Source organism: Argiope bruennichi, chromosome 6 (assembly GCF_947563725.1).
Source record: "Argiope bruennichi chromosome 6, qqArgBrue1.1, whole genome shotgun sequence".
Classification (NCBI taxonomy): domain Eukaryota; kingdom Metazoa; phylum Arthropoda; class Arachnida; order Araneae; family Araneidae; genus Argiope; species Argiope bruennichi.
Genome location: NC_079156.1, coordinates 138,984,366 through 138,996,780, shown reverse-complemented (window position 1 = coordinate 138,996,780; position 12,415 = coordinate 138,984,366). Strand labels below are relative to the sequence as shown.

The 12,415-nt window shown below is 25.2% G+C and overlaps 1 long non-coding RNA gene across 2 annotated transcripts in view; it reads right to left on the bottom strand.

Moving 5' to 3' along the window:
* LOC129972141 (uncharacterized) overlaps nucleotides 1–11,655 on the bottom strand; it is a 47,180-nt gene extending 35,525 nt beyond the window's left edge. Inside the window, exons 1-4 of one of the 2 annotated variants that reach the window (XR_008784834.1) lie at nucleotides 11,525–11,627; nucleotides 7,327–7,419; nucleotides 4,566–4,725; nucleotides 3,254–3,383 (exon numbers count right to left, since the gene is read on the bottom strand). This is a non-coding gene — a long non-coding RNA (uncharacterized LOC129972141). Of the gene's footprint in view, nucleotides 1–3,253; nucleotides 3,384–4,565; nucleotides 4,726–7,326; nucleotides 7,420–11,524 lie in introns of both variants that reach the window. The other variant, XR_008784835.1, reaches the window with a different exon arrangement.
* Nucleotides 11,656–12,415: the final 760 nt, after the last annotated feature.

Sequence of the window (12,415 nt, the reverse complement as noted above, 5' to 3'; positions counted from 1 at the left end):
ATCAGGGGACACATAGGTGATCAAAATTTGACTGTTTCTTTAAATTTACAGTGTTGTATTTTTAATGCAATTTATAATGATTTTCTGAACATATTTTAGCCTTTAATTTGCTATATGCATATGATGTGCAAAAAATTCGATTTTTATCCATCATTACGATTTTTTTGTAAGAACAATGAGCAGTAAAATGTACAATCCAAAGAGGAAGGAAAAGTGAATGAGAAATGTTTTCAGCTTATATATAATTAAAATAGAATTTTTTAAGAAAGAATTTTCGGTTTCAATAGGTGTTAAAAGTCATCAAGAGAAAATATAAGCTTGCACAACTTAGATGTTAAAGAAAAAGTGAAGCTCAACTTCAAATGATTAGAAAATAATTATTTTTAGAATGTGGACAAATTGAAATTATTACATATACACACACATAAGACAATGATTGTTTTTGGATTTCGCTCCACTGCTTTAACAATTTTTCACTGAATTATTAATAAGTATGTTTTATTGACAACTCAAGGAAATGAACATATTATTCATTTTATATCATTAAAATTAATAAATATTATTATTACTAGAAAAAAATATTTCTTTCCAGGAAAAAGACACATCAATTGTTATACTTGATCTAAGTATTATAAACTATCATGCCTCCCTCCCCCTTTGAAATAGCATGTGACAGGAATTAATTCTTTTTTTCATTTGAAATTCAACTTTTTTTCAAATATCAGTTCAATAACTGAAATATTGCATAACTGCAACTATTGCATGAAGCAGTTTTAGAATTTTGTTTAGATTTCAATACATTTCTTTTTCTAATTGTAAAAACAAATCCATTAAGGAACAATAAAAAAATTATGAAAGAAATAAAGTGAAAGAGAAATATTAAAATAAGAATATTACATTAATTTTTGCAACTCAAATAGAATACTAAACTGACTCATTCCTGAAACTTATTGCACACACTGAACTATAACAGATATTAACAAATATGTTATATTGTTCCTATTTTATAGCTGCTGTTATTAAATATTCCACCAAAAATTGTCTTTGACATAATTTACATTTCTATACAATTTTAATGGAGTACAAGATTTGAAAGTTCATACAAAAACTCTTTTCATATTTATAGTTTATTTAAATATTGACATCTAAGAAGCATAATACTACAAAAGATATTTGTATTTGCAGTCATTCAAACAAAATGGTAAGCAACATAGCAATAATTTGTTTTCCATTTTTTTTTTTTTTTTTTTTTATCCAACAGAATTTAAGATATCTGTATATAAATTTTCTGTAAGTGCACGCATTCAATATTTAAAATTTTTCAAATAATGTTAATTAGATATTTAGGTTAGATTTCTTTTTAAGTTGATGAGACATACAGTATTTACTAGGATGAAAATTTTACTATAAGGAAAGGAAACAAATTTATACATTTTTTTCCCCTTAAAAAATTTTTCAGAAGCCATACTGATTATAATTCAAAAAAAAAAATTTATAAGATAATTGATACTTTTTGTAAAGTTAAATAAATATAAATAATGAATGACCTTGTTGAGACCCAAATAAAATCTATGATTAACTTAATTCAGATATTTTATTTGGATCTAACAATTCTCTTTTCCTTTATCATATTGCTTTTCACACTATTCTTTTATTTTATTCAACTACTGAAAATTGAGCTTCTCACAAGTAAGAAGCAGAAAATGGAATTAAAATTATCTGAATTTTAGCACTTAGGATATTTATTTTTCATTGGAACATAAACTGAATTCCACAATCCTAAATTTTGTTTCAAATAACAAGAACATCTAATAAGATTTTTTAATTCGGCAGTAGTGGCATTAAATTGGATTTTGAATTCAAGCAAATTTATTTATCATAATGATCTCTGAAAGTAAATTAAAAATCTAAATAAAATCCTGAAAATTATATAATATCTCAAAATATTCTAAAGAGGAAATCAAGATCCCAAAAGCTCATGTCTTGGAACTACAGGATAAAAAATTTCTATTGCTTATTAAAAAATGCTATGATCAATAGACATAATTTTCTTCTAAAGAAAAATTTTAAGAAATTGAGATAAAAAGAATTTCTTTTAAGAACCTGAGATTTAAAAAAATATATATATTTCTGTTAATTCTGGCAACAGAACACTTTGTCTGCAATAAATTTTAAAAAATTCCCCAAGAAGAAAGTGCTTTCCATGCCTCCAAATATGTACACTGAATCATTCAAGAAGGAGGATTATATTCACTCAATAACTTACAGACTGAAGGACAAAAATAAAGATAAGAGTTTTATTTAATTCTTCATTTTAAATTGCACAATAGAATAATAATTCTTCATAAATACTTTTTTAATGTTTTTTAATATAAGATTCTTTTATAATAAATTTGACAGAAATGAGAAGATTTCAAATGTTCTAATAAAAACAACTACTCCATTGATTTAAAGAAGTATGCTAAAATGCTTCTTTATTCCTAGTGGCAGATGTAGTGGCACCTAGAAATGGAGAACAAACTTCCCACTATTAAGTCTCCCTTGCAGCCTAGGCCATCACTAATGAACAGAAAAGCAGACTCAGTTTTAACTCAGTTGCATATTGTGCACACTAGATTTATTTATCTTAACTTAACTACTTGATTTACATACTGACTAAAATAAATCAAATTTTAAATAAAGACATAATTGTTTGTTTTTAAATAAGAATTAAGAAAACATTCAGTTTTCTTCTCCAATTTTTTCTTCTGAAGAGTTGCTATTTTCAGTAGGTTATATAAAAAAAGAATAATCAAATGTAAACAATAAATAATTAAGTCAGAATATATAAAATAATATATGAAAGCATAAATGCTATAGTAATAAAGGAACTTTTTTTAAACCAGAAAGTAAGGAACAGAAATGCTATCTCATTATATTTTGTGCTAATTTATTTATATTAGGCATATCGGTGTATAAATGAGTGAAATACCATACTTTTTTAATTAATGAGTATTTTATTAAAGAATAATTATCATCTTTTAAAAAATGAAATTAGGTAATTTTTTATTTATTTAATAGCTTGTTATTTGTTTAAACAATTATAGTAAGTTAAATTTAATAACAAGAAAATTGCATAGCATTTAGAATTTATCAAGCCTTTATATTGCATCAGCATAAAGCATACAGAAAAAAACAAAAACATTCAATGCATATGCATTTTTTGTAACAAATAAACTATAAGCAAATAAGCATATATCATCGATATTCTCACCATTTATAATTTCTATTCCAGTCATTGCCCTCTTCTTATTAATGTAGTCAGTAAGAAAAGGGAGTCATGGATTCAATGAAGTAAGGGGCCATTTGGATCGGCATATTGAGCAAGGAGTGCCCAAAATCAACTAGTGCAAATAAAAAAAAATATTTAAAAAAGATATAAGCACTATTTATAAAAGTATTTAACCAAAGTTTATTTTGTGTAGCAGATGAAAGATGAACATTAATATCATTAAACCATTGTCCTTGGATAATTTGATTTTAACTAAAAACTTCCTAACTGTATTAAATTAATTATAATATATATATATAATTGCATTTAATAAATTACTGCAATTAGAAAAAAACTTTTATTAATTGAAATCAGGTCTATTTAATACATAACTATAATGTATATTTGTATTTAATTCAATAATTTCTTATTTCACATAATCAAACTGAAATAATAATTAAAAATTAAACTTTTATTTTCATTAATTCACAAAGATAAATCACGATTAAACTCTATATAAGCTATTGTTTTGATACTTTTTTATGCTTTTAAAAGCACTAAAAATTTTTTATTGTCAAGGGTGAAAATTTTGCATGAAATAAATCAAGTATAAAATTATCCAGGTTTGGATAGTACAAAATAATAGGCCAAAAGAAATATTATTTTGTATAATGCTAAAGAAATGCAACTATTTGCTTCTATTTATTCCATGTGTCATTTCTTTCAAATAAATGATAGTTTATATATAAATAATAATTCTAAATGCATAATTAACTAAGCAAAAGCAAGAAACAAACTTATGGACTATGGTTATATGCACAAAGATATTCATAATAACAATAATTGAAATGTAAATAAAGTTTTATATTTCAATATTTAATTACCAATAAATTTATCGAGATGGTGAACAATACAAAATATTTAAGAAATCAAAGCATAATCTTTAATTGTCATAAAAAGAGTAATTTAATGTAAAATAATAATAATAACATTGCAAATATAGAATTCTTATTAATAAAGGAAGCAGGTATTTTTCAATATTCTATTTAAAGTAGACTGACAGTAATTAATAACCCTTTAGTTATAAAAATGATTGCAAATAGAGTGAAATAAACCAGTAAAAAATATTAGAAATATGTGAATAAATTTATAAAAAATTAACAAATTAATTAAACTTCAGATATTTTACAATAAGTATAATTTTATCAAATTCTTCATTTTTTAAAACACAAATACATTGCTTCAATATGATAAGATAAAATTAAATTTATGAAAATATAAAACTTGTGTTATTCAATTTAAAAAAACAAAATACTTTTTAGTCAAAATGTGCACATAGAAGTTTCTTTATATCCTGTACTTCATCTTTATACATTTTCTAAAGCACAGAATGAAACTGGACACAACTATTCACATTTCCTTTTCCATATGGATTTCCACGCTATACTTTGATCAACTGCCAAAAATTTAGCTTTCTGCAATAAGAAGGAAGTGCAATTGAAATTTGAATATTCATCTTCAATTACATATTGGAAGTTCTTTAGATATTCATTTCTTAATGAAAACCAAAATTCAATTGAGTCTAAATTTTATATAATCCAAAATTCAACAACCCTTTTTTACAGAAGTAAATCCTGATGTAATAGAATGGAATAAAAATGTATCTTGAGTCCATTCAAATTTAATGATAATCATTTTATAAAATTTGTACTTGATTTGAAAAGTTTTTTTAATTTAAAACAAATAATAATAATAACAATAATAATAATAAATTATTACTAAGCCATGAATAATGGTATTTTTACTGAGGTGAAAACCAAAATTAAAAATCAGTTAATATTTTACTAACACTACATATATATACATTAAATACTACATTCTGAAAATATGAAATTCATATTTCCAATTTTAAGGACACAGAAACTATATCTCTCATATTTCATTTAATGCAAACATATAATAATCACATTTTGAATGAAGTAAATAACAATACACATCTAGAATATTAATAATAAGAATGTTCATAATGATTAAATATAAATGCATTGTTTCGAAAAAAGAATCTTAAGAGCTTATTTAAATGATTGATTAATACAAAATAACATATTCAGACGACTTAAAGTGAATTAAATCCAAACATGTATACAGAAAAATTAATAAGTTCCAATTTCACATGTCATGAATTTTGTTCCTATTACAAATTGTTTGTAATCCTAATCGGATGCTGCTTGATATTGATGATGAAATCTTTAACATTTTCAAATACTTAAAATATTTGTAAATTAAGTAATATATAAATTTAAAAAAATTTAAGTCAATTCATACTTGGGTCAACAATAAAAAAATTATTTTAGTTACTTTTTATTAAATAATTACAATTAATATAATATGTATATACATATGATAGAATTACAATATCAAGTGGCAAAATAGAGCTTGGCGACGGATTTGGCGACCAAAAAGAAATTAATGGACAAATTTAATTAATAAATTAATATTTTTTAAAAATGTATTAACATGAAGTGTCATCCACTACAAGTTTTAAAAAAAATGTATTTGAACTTGAGTGGATGGATAAAAAGTATTTTATTAACGATTGAAAATTTGAACAAGATATATATATAGGGAGGGTGTGAACTAATAGTAGGAATTGAAATAAAGTTCCCTCAAAGAAAATCAAAAATAAATAAATAATAATAATAAAATGTATATAATTATCAGAAATCAATGAAAATTTTAAGAATTTTGAATTCATGACTGAAAACTTCAAGGAAATGCACATAAGTTTGATTTTGTGCAATCCAAAATCAAACTGGTTCCAAGAGACATTTAAAATATTATCTTAAAACAGAATAATAAAATAATTCCCGATGGGAAAATATAGCATTAGAATATTTTCCTATACAATGTGAAATAATCTAGCTCAAAGTATTGTTTTGAAATTGTTTTGTTATTGTATAACTACATCAAAATATACAAGATATGCCCTAATAATTTTAGCATAACAAAGTACAATTGGGCATGCCCAATATAACACAATGTGTTATATTGGGCATAACACATGCGTGTGTGTAACACAATGTACAAGAATAGACAGTAAAAATTTCTTTATAAGCAGTAAATTAAATTCTACATGTTTTGAATGCAAATAATATCAATTAATAAATAAATTTAACAACATATTAAATAACAATAATATATTTAAATATTTCTTCATTGTTTGGTGAAGAAACCAGGGGCTATAAATATATATTAATACCATATTTTTGTCTATAAGAAATAGAAAAAAAAACCCCTTAGGTAAGTAAATTAGTAAACATGTTAGAAGATAATGAAGTATGATTCAATTCTAAACCATATTCTGTAAGATTATAATATTAACGTTATTCATGATCTTTAAAAATAATAATAATTTTAAAAAATTCTAAGTAATTATTAGATAAAATATTCTTTAAATTGCACATTCTTTTATAACTTTACATGTTTCAATTTTAGCGTCTATGATTGGTAACTATATTTTGCAATATTTTGTTTCTATATTATTTTAAAAAAATGTTTTTCTTTCAGGCTGAAATGTAGAGATTTACTATTAAATTTTAATTAAGAACTTGCTTTAGAATTTTCGGTATACAACACTTTCAAAAATAGAGTATAACAATGTTATTATGCAGAGAAAACTAGAACAATTCAAAGAATTTAGCTTTGCAAATGGCAAATCTGAGGATACTTTCTGATATGAAATTTCAATACCAAATTAGAAAAGCTATTATTTTAAAACATTCATGGTCATAACCATTATTGAGACAGTTTTATTTTCCTATTAATTCCAATCTTATTAAAATTCTTGAAATTGAGTAACAATGATTTATTTTAGCTATAAACTATATGAGAATAGGATTTTATCCTTTCTGATGAAAGTACAGCACATAACGTATTTCTCTTTCCCACAGTTACTTGTTCTCTGCCAAAACAACATTTCTTACTGCTGCAAATTTACTTGAAATTTGTTCATTGTGCATTTCAACAATTTTAAACAAACTACTGACTATTTTAAAAAAAGCTACTGAAAAACTCACTTGAAAAGCACTTCATCAAATATTTCTTTTGTGAAATGCAAGACTTACAATACTTTGTTCTTACTTGCATTCTCTCTTTCTAATAATGCATTACTAGAAAAATTATATTATCATTAGAAATATATTAAAGAAATAATTTCAAATAAGAAATTTGCTTTCAAAACTTAAAAAAATACAATCAAAATTTTACTAACTGCTGTAAATCAGGCACTTAAAAAAAGAAAAGTTGATCATCACTCTGACGCATATGAAGAAGCAATAAGCACAGCAACACATATAAAAAAGAAAAAAATGTCTCCCCAACATTTTATTGCATACTCCTTAATAAAGGTGTTATCACTCTTCCCTCCCGCCTAAAAATTAAATGCCTTAGGCAAGGTCATGAAAATCACAAGTACTCAGATTCTTATTTCCAAGCCTCACATATAAGCATTTGTTCTTTCAGTACAGTAAAGCAAACCAAGTATGCATTTTAGAAGTTTTATAGTGTGAGTGAAACCAAAATTTGACACAGAGCTCTAATTTTAGAAATAAGATTATTTAACAACTTTTATTTATTTAAGCTGCATATGCAATTAAACAGACTGACAGATGGTCAACACTTTGATTTGATTAAAAATTTTTTTTATTAATCTATACTTTAGATACAAAAACTGTGTACCAAATTTTATGATACAATTTTTTGCATTTGAATTTATTACATTCACTTGCACTGGGACAAACAGAGAAATAAAAAAATCTTGAAAATTTACTATTGTGAAATATTAGTTCAAAACTCTTTTGGGTTATCATGTTCACAGACATTCTAAAACTGTGTTTTTTGAAGATTTAAATTGCAAAGATTAGGCCAAAGCTTGAACTCCAATTTTTGCTGCTTACAATGTGTTCTCTTTAAAAATTTGGTATTAGAGAAGTAAAAACTGAATTTTATTTCGGTTATTTAGTTCTGGTATGCATTAGCAAAAGTAACAAGCTTTGCATTATCATGGTAACAAGTAAGTTTGCATAATATTTGCTAACAAACATGAAAATTTTGCTTTAATTTATTTTTGAAAACCTTGATCTTTCAGTGGACTCACTTTTGAAAGTCCACAATCAAAATACATTTAAATACATTTTTACCAGCATATTATTAAAAAATTCTACCTTTCGTACAAAAATGGCTTGAAATAAAATTATATAAATAATTTACTAATGATGATTCATTAAATGATGTTGAAAATGACAAACCAATGTTCTACAAACAAGAAATCATGTGCAGTAAAGCAACAATGAACTGAAGTTACTATTGTAAACTAACTATGTGGTTTTACATATATACATAAAGTTACCCCCAAAAGAGACATGATTTTTTCCCTATCTAAACAAATAAAATTAGATTTTAAAAAGTCAAGAAATTGAAAGAAATATATTTCACCCACATTACTAGTATCATCATAAACAAATAATTCATAAAGAATACCAGAAACAGAGTTAGTGCAAGGAAAATTATAAGCGAAGTGAATGTCAGAAAATTCAAGATAACTCAATATATCAAGATATTATAAAAATTCTTTTTTGTTTTTAAGAATGTTGTTTTAATTTTGAAAAACAATAGTAAAAAAAAGACACTTTTTTCTAAAATGTCATAAAAATTTATTCCAGAATTTTGTGCTCCTCGTGATGACATCAAGTGGCATACTGTGCACTTGTGCTGCGCTAATTATGCCATTGTTTTCCTCTGACTTCTGAGAGATAAAAAAATCAAACACCCTGAAGAAAATGTAGACATTTAATTGGTCAAATTTAGCTTGGTGAAATACCCTCCTTCAGAAAGGAAAAAAGGGGGGGGTGATAGGACTTAGACCAAAAATAAGCACTTTCAAGGCCTATAAAAAATAAGCACTTTTTAGGGGCTTTTCATGATAATATGGACTCTGTACATATAGATTTTCAATAAAACTATAATGACTTTCAAAATTCTGTTAATTGTTTGCATTTTACAGAGGGAAAAAATGCTAAATGCAGTGATAAGTTTAGAGAATTTAATATTATATGAGAAGCAAAATTTTTTTCTAATACTAATAGGTTCTTTTAATAAAACATAACCAATAATTTTTAGAAAAATCCTGCAGTGATGTTTTTTCCCTCCAAATTATACCCATCTTTACATCTGATCTTTTAAAGTAAGACACAGAATATAAACAGAAAGTCCTTCTATGCCTTCTACCAAATATAAACCTCAGGTGTTTTTAAATAATTGGTTATTATCAAAAATGGGGGCATACAGAAAATTATCAGTATTATGAAAACTCTCCTACAGCTTTTTTAAAAATTTAAATTCTTCAAGATTTATGATTAAACATTTATATAAGCCTGCTTTTAGTTTTCCTTAAATAATAATCAATTTTATTTAAAACTTTGACTGTACATTCTCCTATTTGAAGTACACAAAGAGAATGTATTGTAGCCAGCAAAAAATTTGTTATCTGAGCTATTGATAAATCTCCATAATTTAGATCTCCCTAACTCTGTAAAGACTACTTTTTAATATTATGTCTGAGTAATAGCCTGCCTGTGAATGCAATAATTTAAAAATAGAATGAGATAGATAAATGGAATTTGGCAGATGGTCTTTATATCAGTTTCATGAAATCGACTAGTCTCTCTGTCAGTATTCAAACAGTATTCAGTCAGTATTCAAAAATTCAATTCAGTCAGTATATCAAATAAGAAAGCAAAGATCTAGATCAAGCAAATGGTTTTATCAACAGAATTATAGATTTGTGCTAAATTTTTATTACAATCGGAAGAAGAAGAAAATATTATGTTAATATATAAGCAGTGATGCAAAATCTGGAGGGCCAAAGAGTATAAACACTTTTGGTGTTAATCTTATGGGGCACTATCTGAACAAAATATTAGCACATTTATATCATCTTTTGAAATTAAATATCATACAGTTCTGAAAAATAATACTATTCCCAGGGAGCATCTATATTTGCTAAATCATTGATAATCACTAGGGACGAGAAAATTATATTATGACACCTATTATCTTCTCTGTGCTACTGTATGAGAAAGTCAAGGGCAGAACACTGTTAATGGATAATGGAAGTCCTTTTAATTTTGAAAATAAAGCTAATAATTTTTTGAGTTGGCTTTGGGAGATTTGGGACTTCCCAAAGTCATCCGAATTCTGGGAGAAAGAAGTTTCAGGAATACTCAATCCATATAACTTAAAATAATAATTTTTTTTTTTTTTTTTTGCTAAACATAAAAAGAATTTGTAGTCATAATTCAGGGAGGATGACCTGCTCTAACATCATTGAACTGGTATCATTACTAAAAATATTCAGTGGTTAAATTATTGTATGCATATGCAGTGACACAAAATGTAACAGCTCTTTCAAGATGTAACTGATAAAAAATAAATAACTTAAATTATCTGCTTAAGAAGCAAACAAACTATCGGAAGTATTTGAACTTTAGTGAAAGAGATAAGAAAATTTTAAAGAAAATACTGCTCTAAATCTGTAATTTAAAAAATAAGAGCCTGGAAAAATAGTCCAAAAGCAAAATGGATATAATAAATCCCCAATGGAATTTTGTGCAGATGGTTATTTCAAATAGGATCTTAAATTTTATATCGAGCGGTTCAATGTAAATACTTATTGCATAAATTTTATTAATAATGAAAATCTTTTAAGACTGTTTATTTTCAGATGAGAAACTTAAAACTGCAGTTGATTTCTCATTCAGTGTTGTCTAAACAGTCTCATTCCCGATATTTATGTAAATCAAACAGTCAAATAAATATGCGGTAATTTTACAATGTACTGTAATGATTTAATTACTAAGTAAAGCACACTTTATGAGAACCTTTGGACGCTATTCTAAATATTCTAATCCACAAAAAGACATAGGTAGTTTATAAAATTCAGTACTTAACAGTCACTAAATCAAATTAGACGAACGCTTACATTATAAAAAAATTAAATTTCTATAGATTATACAAACACCATTTAGTATGGTGAGGAAAACAGACTAAAAACGACTAAAACAATGTTAAAAATATGCAAAACATATTGATCTATATAAACATCGTTATCTTAAACAGTAAAATCACGACATATATTGGTACCAAAAAATAAAAAAAAATTAATTAATACTACATGTTAAAGGTATTTAGAGTATAATGTAATTGAAAATAACATACTTTTGATAGATTACGAATAATTTCGAAGCCACTCTGTTTACATTTTAACTTCGCGCACTTTCGTTATGTCAACTTCTTTCTGAAATTATTGTCATACTAGAGCTTATGATATAATCACTTGACATTTTTATGATGAGTTTAAACAGAGAAATATAATGAATACCATAAAAAGCGAAACACGAATATCATTAACACGAAAATTTGAACGAAATAGAGAAAATTGATTAATAACTAATATGTAAAAAAAAAAGATATGCGTCATAAAGTATGTTTTTTTTTTTTTTTTTAAGGCTTTCTTTGCACCCAACATTTCAAATGTTTAAGATTTCTGTCACATTTCTTTTCTAGAAATTCCAGAAAATAATTTTATTTTATTCAAATTCTGCCGGAGTATTGCCATTCCGGCAGATGATAGCGCTCTGTCGGGAATCGGTAATATTCTGCCGGTAATGTTAAAACTCTATCGTTCACAACAAAGATCCGCATTCATATGGTACTCATTTGATCTCATGTGCAGAACGCTCTCTTCAACAGCTGGATGTGGAATCATAGAAATACTAATCTGGAAATGAAAGTGAATTGTCTTCAAAAATTACATAAAAATAATATATCAAACGTAATTTTTTTTATACTTTTCCTTTGCATTGAATTTTTTCCTTCATTTAAATTTTACTGTAAATTAAAGCAATGATTTCCTCAGCATTTAGCACAACGAAAGTTTTTTTTAAAAAACTTCTTTAGTTATTAAAATTTTTGAACCTTATATTCCAAAAAAAAAAAAAAAAATGAAATGAAGCAAAATAAATTTGCGTGCGTGACAAAATAACAATAAAGAAGTACTCGCATGTACTTTTTTTTTTTTTTTAATTATTGCATTCTTATAGAAATCGT